The sequence below is a fragment of the Pteropus medius genome, unplaced genomic scaffold, assembly GCF_902729225.1.
Source record: "Pteropus medius unplaced genomic scaffold, Ma_sr-lr_union100, whole genome shotgun sequence".
In the NCBI taxonomy this organism is placed as follows: domain Eukaryota; kingdom Metazoa; phylum Chordata; class Mammalia; order Chiroptera; family Pteropodidae; genus Pteropus; species Pteropus medius.
Window position 1 is genome coordinate 4,955,458 of NW_024342647.1, and position 11,801 is coordinate 4,967,258.

An 11,801-nucleotide genomic window follows, 5' to 3' on the forward strand; every position below is an offset into this window, starting at 1 on the left:
CTTTTCTCCTGCCTCCCTGTCCTTTCCCCACTTTCTCCTTTTCCCTCTCAGAATTCCCTGAAAGTTAGGCAACGAAGAAAGTACCCCCTCTTCCCTGAGCCCCGGTGCTGCTGGCTTGGCTGGTCCAAATGTTGTCTCCATAATCCTCACCGAATCATCAGAAGAAACCAGAGGAAAGGCATTTTCTAAGGCATTTGCCTTTCAGAAGCTGTGGACTCAGCACAACCAGGTCTCTGAATTCTCCTAAATACTCTTAAAAATATTCTGTGGGTTGTTAGAAATTAGTTTCACATTTAAAAATGAGGGGAAAATATTAATTTGCCTTTTTTTTTTTCAACCTAAGAAATTCAGGTCCTCTGACATTGTTCAAGTTACAGGTAAGGATCTAACCAATTTGCTGCTTTGTAGATCCGTTTCGAACTGGGACATATATGTAATATATTTTTGTTCTTCTTTTTCCCCCTCTTTATAGAACTCAAAAGCTCCCCCTTATGGCAAAAACAGTTCTTTTTTTTTCTTCTCCAAGTGTTTAATAAGTCAAAATGAGTGAGCAGTGGTAGATTACACATTATTAGTTACCAGTCTGTTCAAATAATGTAGTGATAAAGATATGCTGTGTGAGGTTTGCATGTGGATAGCATGCTCTAAACCTGGGGTGAAATCAAGTCCACTAATGTGGGGCTTTCCTGCCCATGTGCTCCTGTCCTCAGGGCTGCTCCAGATCCTGAGAGCTGGGATCATTCCTGTCTGCTTCAGGGAGAGGGAACACCAGTGGAGAATAAGTGTTGGTGAAACTATGCAGATTTATAGAATGAGAAAATGAATCAGACATCCCCTCTATAAAAGCCAGAAAGCGGTATGCAGCGATTATGGCACCATTCTGAAAACAGGAGAGCCCAGATTCATATCTTCTTGGTTAGAGAAGAACATGCCATGTAGTCTTGTGCCAAGAAAATTTGAACTCAGTTTCTCCAGTTACAAAATGAAAATGGCATCATATCCTGCATGCGTTTCCAGAGACTGGCTGAGAGAAGAGGCTCGTCAGTGTACAATGCCATGGGTAAGGAATTTGCCTAAGCAAATCTTTCAATTTCTGCAACTCCAAGTCATCTAGAAAAGTCATGAGGTTGCCATTGAATTAAAACAAAACAAAACAAAACAAAACAAAACAATGTTGAGCTGCACAAATTATATCCCCCCGAAAATCACCCTCTTTCCCCAATAAAGGTTGGAACATGACTACTAATTCACTTCAATTGTGGCAATTAGGCATTTGGAAACTGTATTTCTTCCAGGGGCTTATATAATTCTATATAAATCATTATATAGAACCGTTTTAAGTATTCCCAGATATTTGGGACTTTGTCATCTCTTCCAGGGAGAGTCAGAACATGGGAGCTATAGTCGTAAGTCCCCAATTCACTCCAACACGTCAACTCTATGCCTTAAGTGAATCACTTCACTAGCCCTGTACTTTCTTACCTTTAAAATGGGACTAGGTATTTCACAAATTTATTTTGAGAACAAAATATGCTCTCGGAAATAATACTTTATAAAATATAAAAATGCTGTATAAATATCATTTAATCTTTTGTTGTCAAGGACCAAATGCTTCTTAGGTTCTTAAAGACAAAATTCTGAGAGATCAAGTTTTCGTTTCTCTCCTTTTGCAGGCATGAAGATGAAAGGACAGAGAGGTCCAAGTCTCAGAGCTCCTTGAGCTTCCTAACCTCAGTTCCCTAAATGTGTTGGGAGCAATTAGCAAAGCTTTTCACTGGTCTTTCATTGAATATGCCCTTATTTTTCTATCTCACCTGTCTTGGGAGCCACTCTTAACTTTTATGCATGTATGTCTGCATTTGTTTTTAAGTGAGTGAATAGAACTGGATTTATTGTAACCCTTGGTTCATGACTCACTCTATTCATTGGTCTATGCATGACATTCTTATTTATTCATATGGAACAGTAATAGGTCATGTGTTGCTATCCCTCTTTGACTCCATCCCTTGATCTTTCATGGATTTGTCCTCTTTCCTTTCATTTTTTTGTAGTCAATGAGCCATCACCTGAGAGTTAGGAGACCTGGGTTCTAATTCTGACCTGTGTGAGATCGTTGGCCTCAGTCTGCTCTTCTGTAAAATGAAAGGACAGGAGTTGAAGATTCCTAAGATTGTTTCCAAATCTGAAGTGAAATGGAGCTATTAATTATTGCAGTATGGCAATAATTTCCATCTAATCATCTTATATTTGATCAACTCTCTCTCACTCCCTTCCCACCCCGCCCCCCAAGGAGTCCCTTGTTTCTGGGGATTTTTGTATTAAAACTACTTTTTAGAACCAAAATACTTCTGTTCCCTTACTCTTATGATATGATCTTTTAATATTCATTTTATTTGGTAATAAGCAAAAGCAAGGTGTTTTGGTAGCGAGGTGTCAGGGTCTAGTGGAAGTGAAGAGAGTAATATCTAGGTGGAGTCCTAAAGTTTGGGAAAGGTTTGCATGAGTGAGGGTGGTTAAGAGTACACATTTCAGAGTCAGCCTGACATGGGTTCCTATGATGTTCAGCAAGTTGCTTAATTTCTCTGAGCCACAGGGACCTTATTATAGATATGTCCTGAGGATAATGGGCCACTTAACACATAGTAGATGCTCAATAACTGAATACCCTCTCTTTCTTTCCAGGGATCTAAATTTTATGGCCCTCTGGGCTTTAGTCAGCTTTCGTCTAGAGTTGAAGTCCCATCTACTTCCTGCTCTAAGCTAGGAATATCATTCTCATCGCAGAATTTCTAGACAAGCATTGACTGTGGTAGAATCTGGAACTGGATTAGATAGGATCTTGCATTGTTCTTCGTGCCCTGTTTATGTCTTTCCTGCAAGATTAGAACCCTTCCAGGGCAAGGATCTTCAAAGGCCAGCTCTGTCACCACATCCTTCCCCCACCAACCTGAAGGGCTCCCTCCTCTGGGCTCTCATAGAACTTCCTCTAAATTTCTCTGGGCACATCCCCAAAACCAACTATCATGCTTAATTACATATCTGCTTGTCTCCCTTTCTGTGCAGGCAGAGACTCTGCTGCATTCATATTTGTATATCCCCAAATGCCTAGCCTAGTGCTTTGCATCTAGCTGCTGGTTCAGAACCATTAAATTCAATTATATACATATGTATATGTGTATATATATATATATATATATATATATATATAGAGAGAGAGAGAGAGAGAGAGAGAGAGAGAGAGAGAGAGAGAGACAGAGATATTTGTAAATCTATAGAAATATAAATGTATGTATATGTATTTTTTCTTTAGATTTTTTTTTCTGTGATGCCAATATGTTCAATGCTATGAACATATTAGTTTCTTAATAAATACTTAATTTCTTCATTTTGCCAGCCTCCCTTTTTCCAGTTGATGCATATGTGGACACTTAGATATATTGAAGTTCATTGGCTGCCCAGGTGAGAGACTCTAGAAAGAATGTGGAGTATGGAGTAGAAAGAATTGGATTCAAATCCTATCTTTCCTAAATAACAATTCTATTAACAGCTTACATTTATTGAGTATGCATTATGTTCTAAGCAATATTTAAGTGCTTTTTATAGGAATGATCCCATCTAACCAGCATACAGAGGAGGTCTAATAATCATTCTATTTTACAAGAGGAATAACACCCCCAAAACCCTGAATCACTGGGACTAAAAAAATAGTGGAGGCTCTAGCCAATCTGTATCTAGCACTCTATGTTCTAACTTCAGGAGCTACAAAGAATCACTTAACCTTTTGAATCTTCTTTTTCATTTATACAGATTTCGTGGGGTAGTCTGGGAGATTAAATGAGATAGATGATGGATATCATGTTGAATAATGACTAGTACATATGTCAGCAGTTGTTGAATAAACATTAGCTTCTCTACATCCTACCTAATAGTAGTTTAATTATATTAACACATGTAGTAGAGTTGTCAATTATAAGAATCATGCCAGCAATAATTGCGACTCCCCTGCATTGAGCCCCTACTATGTGTTAGACACTGTACTAAGTTTTTAAGTTTAAGGTAGGTTAGAACTCAGCCTGTTTGAACTGCACAGCAGTTTTCTGTCTATCTTTCTATCTTCTTCACTCACATGACAAAATAAATTTATTTTTAGCCCTATTTTTTAGCATCTCCAAGCTCTGTCTGAAAAAAATTAAGTCTGTAATTTAATAATTGCCTGTTCTACAAAGCCACAAAGGAAAGAGAGCCAGTGATCACATTGATTGCCTGAGGAGCGGTTGGGGGTAGCGGTGGGGCGGGTTGGAAGTTAGAAACCACTCTGGCTGGAGGTGAAGCTGGTGAGCTCCACGTGTCTTCCGTGTATTTTTTGAACATTTGTCTACAAGTAGGTAGCTCTGAAATGAACTGGAGTCCTCTCTTAGTCTTCCTGCAGGCTTATGACTAGGGAGCTGAAACAACAGCTTCTAGATTCCAATTCTGATCCTTTGACTCACGCCAAAGAGCCTCATTTTGTTCATCTCGGGTGCCCAAGGCATTTCTTAAACTTAGAATTTTAGTTGAAGATGAAGATCGCTGCTTGACACTTCACAATTTTTTTTGGTAGAAAAATATATAGTTTTATGAATTTTATTTTTTATTCTCTTTAATAGTAATAATAATTAGTTATAATTTATTATGAGAGACACCGTATTGAGTGGTTACTGTATTATTTCATTTCATTCACAAAACTATAATCTGTAGTTTTTCTTATCCCGCTTAGGTAGATTTTTTTTTTAAGTGAGGCTTAGCAAAGTTGGATTTTATGACACATTTGAACCCAGGTCTATCTCACTCCAAAGTTCACATTCTTAACTGCTTAGCTCACCAGCCTCTAATCTACTTTTAATCTTTCTATTGTTTTAAATTGGAATCAGCAAAATATCTCCATAATGTTGTAGAAGAGGGAATTTTGTGAGAAATCAGAAATGGGCAATGGTGGGTGTTCTCTTCCTTTCGCCATGTTTTGTTTAATGACAGATCAAACATTTGATAACCCCTTCCGCTTAATTCCAGGACAAATGTATCTTGTGGCGTATTTGAGAAGAGGCCTTGAGTCACATAATGGACAATGATTTCAAGTCTGTTTTCTTCTGGAAACTGCAGAATTCTTCACTTTCCTTTTGGCCACTTTTTATATCAACTGAGATTGAAGGCGTGCAATCGATTGTTCTTCAGTGAAGACCTTTCCATGGGAAACTAATCCAGCAATGCTTTCGGATGAACTTATCCTATACCAGTTAAGAATAACATCACTTGTTGAGCACCTTCTATACGCCATGCGTGGGCCTGAGGGCATATCGTCTCAGAACCACCCAATTAGGTTGGTTTTGTTCTGTTTCTTTTAACAGATAAGGAAATTCAGGTTCAGAAAGAGGGAGCAATTCATTCCAAATCACCTAGCTATATGTCCAAACGAAAACTCTAACCGATGTGCTTTTCTCCAATCTAGTGCAAATGTCACTTTCTCCATAACATTATTCTTTATTAAACATTAAAATAAATCATTCCCAGAGGATTATTTAGCTTTCTTTTTTGGTTTCCTATATTGTTAGATTTATGTCCTTGTCTTCCTTTCTGTGCCAGATCTTAAGCTTCTTAAAGATGAGACCTAAGTCCTCTCCCTTTTGAGATCACTTATGAGGTTAACTCTCTATGGTTTATGCTGAATAGAAACTCAGGAAACATTTGGTGAACTCCTGGGGACCTCCGTAACTCCTAGCTATGTGTGACTTCCAGAATGACGCCCTGCTTCTTTCATTTTACCTTAGCTTGAGTCCTCTGAATTCTTAAAACCCAGCTGAACAAAGTCCAGGCACTTTCAGAAAACTTTACTCACGCCCTCTACGAGTCAGAATAAATCTCCCCCTCCTCTGAAACTCTCTGTCTTCTCTTCACGCCTTCATTCAGCACTGTCATACATAGGCTTGTATCACTACATACCTTGTCATGTGGATGTAACCCAACCCAGATGGCATATGAGGATGATGTTAGTATGTGCTGCCCCAGCCCATTGTCATATATGTTTCTTAAAGTAGAAAGTGCTTTATGGCTTGCTAAATCTAGCACTCTCACTTTACAGATGAAGACTTACAGAGGGGAAGGGATTCTCCAAGAGTCACACATCTAAACCTTTCCGAAGTGAGAATTTCTGGTTTCCCGGTTCCTAAACCAATATTCTTTCTATTATAATGATACCTGTCTTATGCAGATGATAACTCATCTATTTATTCAACAGCTATCAGTTAGAAATTTTGTGCCTAGCATTGTGTCAAGGTCTGGCTTGCAGTCTAGCACAATTTTTCACTTCTGGATTATCATCGACATCACTAATAGTTGAAATTTATTGTTTGCTTATATGTGGTAAGTGCTTATACATTATATCATTTAATCTTTAAGAGACAGGTGATATGACTGCTTTGATTTTACAAAGGAGAAAAGGAGCTTTAGAGCACTGCATAAATTGTTAACAACCGAAAACCAAGTATGCCTGCTTTCAAAGCCGATGTTCTTCACCGTTAGGATAAACTACAGCAATGAGAAATTCGCAAGTTTCATCCAGATACTTGGAGATTTATTGTACAGTGTCTCAGTCTCCTGCAACTCATCAGTATAGAGAACCAGTAGTGGTCAGCCTTCCAGAGTGAAGTCAATTAAACTACTGAACACTGATAGAGAATACCACTCAATTCTGGAAGAGTACAGACCATCAACTAACTTGGACTACATATGAAAACACTAATTTTAAACAGTGAATAAATAACAACAAAAGCAACAATGATAGACTCAGATAATGGCCCTAGTATATGAAGAGAACTTTCTGCTCCTCAGAAGAAAGAAGCATGTAACATTATTGTGTTGTGTCATGTTGAGAAATGACCAATTTCCACTTAGATCTATTCCTGTGGTGTTCAGTAAGGACCACAAGATATACTGGAATGACTGAGAAACTCCTATAGAAGCCAAGAGTCCATGCTCTGTTCCCAGTTTTGCCACTAAATGCCCATGTTGCCTTAGACAAGTCCTTTCTCTTTCCTTTTGAGAATCTGTCAAACCTTTGGAGGTAGAAAACTACCTAGCCCCTGGACTGAGGGCCAACAAATGTGCTCTGATAACACTGTGCTCTAGGACCATTGTCCGTTCTGTTTCCTAGGGCCGATGTTCTTTCTGATGGGTTGGTGTCTGTGACCTACCAGTTGTTAAATGATTCTGAGCATTACCTGCATGTTGATAGTTCACTTCTGATTTTAGAAAGTTGATCATCATCATCCTTATTCCAATGGCAATCCTGTTAAGACCTTTGAATAATGCTCCCTCTAAGAGTCCTACCCACTCAGTTGTTCCTTGATTCTCATCAGTACTCTGGAGTCACCCCACATTACTGTTGAACACAGTTCAGGGTGGTAGGCTACCTCTTGAAGTCAAATGGACTCTGAGGTTGGAAGTGGTTCTGTGGCCAATGGTCTCAGCACCTTTCTGAAACCATCCGGGCCACTCAGCACACATGTTCTCAAAGGCAACATATACTTATCACATGTCCCACATCATTATCTTTACTTCTCAGAGGGGAGGAGGAGCAAGCACTTTCCCAGAAAGGGAAGTTGGGAAAACACTGGATGATTGTTACCAGCCCAAGTCACTCAGTGTCTTCGTGATAAACTAGTTAACAAAGCTTTTGGAGACAGAGGCAAGGCTGAAGAGAAATGAAGAGCATCCACGTGGGCCCACACTGGCTGGGTTTGAATCCTGACTGTGTGACTGTGCAAGAGACTTAACTTGTCCATGTCTCGGTTCCCTCAGCAGTAAAGTGAGGGCAGTGAGAATAACATTCCTTTAGAGTTTCTGTGAAGACTAAATAACTCAGTGTGCCTTAAGCAGACAGGACTTCTCTGTGCAGAGTAAATGCTCAATTAGTGCAAGCTATTCTGTTTTAGTAGTCTTTCTACTAAGCTTTCCCCTTTCCTTAGCATCTCCAGATAAAAAGGGACACAACGTTCTCTTATCAATTTAAGAAATATCTGTCAGTCACCCATTGGGTACCAGGTACCAGACTGAGTGCCAAGGATTCAATTATGACCCATGTCTTCATGAGCTTGTCTGTCTAATAACAACACTAATGAACATGTGTTGAGGATCACAGGTGCAGGGAGCCGTTTACCTGTTTTCTTTACTAACCTTTTTAATCCCCACAACAAAGTCCTGAGTTAGTTCCCAATCATGCCCTCACTTTACAGAGGAGGAAATCAAGACCCATAAAGGATAAACAACTTAGCCAGTGTTAAAATATGGAGGAGCCATCATTCAAACTCAGGCAGTTTGGGTTCTGAACCTAGTCTTCAACCTTTCAGCTACACGACTCATTAGAAAGTCAAGACATTAAATAATTAAAAACCCAAAATAAACCCCAAACAAAACAAATATGATAGAAGCAGTTGAGATGATATATAACTGGTACCTTTGGGGAAAGTGATAGGCTAGCCCAGGGCAAGCAAACAGGAATGAGTCAAGGGGATTCTTTGTATTGTTTGCTTCTACTTTTGCAATGGAGGTATATTTGTGTATGAATTTTGACATTAAAAAGAAGGAAAATACTTAAAGGTGAATTAGCAGTACTGACTCTATCTCTACCCAGCCCATTTTTGAGTTTGCAAAAAGTTTTTTTCTTCCTTCATGTCATTTGAAACTCAGGACCTCCCTGCAAGCTGGGTGAAGCAGCAGGAATCTTGACTATCTCCACTTTAGCGATGAGTACCTTGAAGCTGAGGAGGTCCAGTGACTGAACTAGGGTAAAACAGCTAAGAGGTGATGAGCCCAGAGTTTCTCATGTGCACCTTGGTGCATGAGCACATTCTATCTTGGCTGGCTAACTCAGGTTGCTGCAATAAAACATGATGATGATGATGATGATGATCATTCTATCTTGGCTGGCTAACTCAGGTTGCTGCAATAAAACATGATGATGATGATGATGATGATGACGACGACGACGACGACGACGACGATGATGATGTTATAATAAGTGAAATGTCTAGGGTGCTTGCTAAGATAATGAACTCTGCTAAGCTTTAACTTATCAATAATTCTCAACACCCATTTGATATAAGCACAATTCTTAGTCATACTTTTCTGATAGGGAGACTGAGACTTGCCAGGAAGACTAACCAACTCGTTGAGGGTCATAGGAGGATTTCAGCCAAAGCCATTGGACTAAAGACATTTTGCTCTTACCTGTTCTCCACTAATGCTTCCACTACTATCAGAAAGAAGAAAATAGACTCCCACCACCTCAGTGTCAAGGCCAACTCCAGAGAAAAACATCCTTGAACTCCTGAGCAGTTGTCTCACCATTATGCTTCTAACAATCACTCTGACTATCTACACCTCAGTTTCACCACCTAAGAAATGGAAACAACAATACCTCCTTCACTTCACAGAGTGTGGTTATAAAAATAATATGATCCAATATACCCAAGTCCCTGTGCAAACGAGTACCCTTTGCAGAAGCGGCTCCCTAGTTTTGAAGTCTTATACAAATGCCCTCTCTGGCCAAGCAGGATGTGAATATCTGGAGAAGGTTTGTGTCTTGGAAACAAGCTTTGGAGCATGACAAGCATGAGTTTAATTTCTGGCTCTGTCACTTACAAGATGCATGCCCCTGGGCAAATTACCTCACCTCTCTCTCTTGGTCTGTTTCCTCATCTGTAAAGAGGCTTTAAATTGCCTACTTTGCAGTGTTATTGTGAGGCACGAATAAGATAGAGCACTGAAGGCCTTGGCACAGTGCTTTGCCCAGAGTAGGTGCTTAGAGACGTGGCTCTCTGTGTTAGGTGTCTGTATCTCATGCCGCATCAGCTTATTGCCAATGTTACAAACCCATGGAATGATAGACAGAGAGTTACACAACCTTTAAAGGAACAATTCCAACCACAGATATTTGTTCCAAGGGATCCCATTCTATCCAAATGGACTCATTCATCCTCAGTCTGTATTTCATAAGGAAAAAAGAAAAATGACATTTTTTTATTTTCATTGGAACTTTCTTTTTTATTTTTTTAAATTTCAGACTCCTGAGGGACTGAGGAAGGTAACCTGAGAAGCTAAGACTTGATGTAAATGAATATATAATTGCTGGATTTTGAGCTGTCATTTTCTCTCTGCCACATCATGTGTTTCTGCCATGCCAGGCAAGCAGAGAAGAAACTGAGACAGTGCCTTAGCAAGCACACTTGACTCGTGTGCTTGATTTGTCCACTAACATGGCTTCCAAACTCCCTGCCCAGGCAACGTACTAGGCTATAAATACCTGTTTGTTCTTTTTTTCTGTTACCAAAGAGGCTAAATATTTGTTTAGTAATGACAATAGAACCTTTGTACTAGATGCTGACATTTAGAAAATGAAATGCTACTTATTTGGGACCACAGGCAAGGAATGCTATTGGACTCAAGTCTTTATCTCTTTCTCTTTCTTTCTCCTCTCTCTCTCTTTCCTTATCTCTCTAGCTTCTTCTTTCTTTCTTCTTTCTATACAAACAAACATAGGCTCAGGGGTAAGGAGAACCAGCCTCCCAAGCAGATTTGGTAAATGGGCCAGTTGAATCGTGGATCTAACTATTTCTCCTCCTGCCTACCTCACAAGTCTCATGTGCTCAGCGCTCACTTTGTGCCAGACACCATGCTGTAAACTTTACAACCTCTATCCCTTGAAGTCATACAGCTCGTATCCATCAAACGAGGACTCAACCCAAGTATCTTGCTCTCTTGCTCTCTTTACCCACTAAGAAATACCATAAACAAATTTAAAAGTTTTGTGAACATAATATAAAGCCAGATAGGAATTATCAGTATTAACAATCTGAGTACTAATCCAAATCACAATGGCAACTAGTCCGCTTAAGTACCTTAACGTACTTGATTTGATCGCTTACAGCCATAGTAGTTGTGTAATGAATATTTTCTATGAACTGGTTGACATGGCTCTCATTACTTTTTGGATTGTTACAAATACTTCAATGAATACCTAACCTCACTAAGGTTGATTATAGGATCTTCCTTGTAAGAGCCGCAGAACCCAGAGCTATATATTCCTGATCTCACTAGTATGGAAATTTTCGTGTGTTAATAAAATGTCTCTGAATATTTTTTTACAATATTCTATTATAGTGTCATTGGTGAGAAATATGCAACTGAGCTAATAAAACCCATGGAAACATAGAGGTGAAGAAAGGCAGAGCTAGAAAGAAGCGTATCTTATCCAACAGCTAGCTCCCATCCATATTTTAGAGATGGGAAAATAGAGAAACAGAGGGGTCACCTAACCCTGGCCTTTGCTGAAATAAGATCCCACATTTCTCGAGTCCTACAAAAGCGCCCAATCCACTGTGTTTACAATTGCTGTGGATGATGCTAGTTCAGCTGAACATTTTTGGTCAAATATGCTAATGAAACACTTTTGAAGCCTAGAAATATTGATAGGACAATGAATAAGCCCAGCTACCTGTCAATCATAATAATGACACTATTAGGAATTCCATCATTCCATTCCTGCAAATGATGCTTCCCTGTTCTGGGTTGGTTCCAATCCAAGGAGTTATACAGCTCTACAATGCAGATGAAAGGTTGCCACAGAGATAAGCATGTCATTTTAAAGCACTCATTAGTATTCCTTGTCCTTGAGGAGTGACTCTTATACCCTTCACATACCTAAGAAAGTTATGCATATGTCCTGCAACTCCCACACCACCCAGATGCACTTTTGAGATGATTATATA

At 39.4% G+C, this 11,801-nt stretch overlaps 1 long non-coding RNA gene across 3 annotated transcripts; it reads left to right on the forward strand.

Moving 5' to 3' along the window:
• Positions 1–6: 6 nt before the first annotated feature.
• LOC120605786 (uncharacterized) lies at positions 7–5,549 on the forward strand. 3 transcript variants are annotated; one of them, XR_005653705.1, is made up of 6 exons: positions 7–229; positions 344–377; positions 711–1,060; positions 1,674–1,847; positions 3,395–3,459; positions 5,050–5,549. It is a non-coding gene; the product is annotated as an uncharacterized LOC120605786 (long non-coding RNA). The 3 variants fall into 3 exon arrangements; XR_005653704.1 differs by lacking the exon at positions 1,674–1,847; XR_005653706.1 differs by lacking the exons at positions 1,674–1,847; positions 3,395–3,459.
• The last annotated feature ends 6,252 nt before the right edge of the window (positions 5,550–11,801 follow it).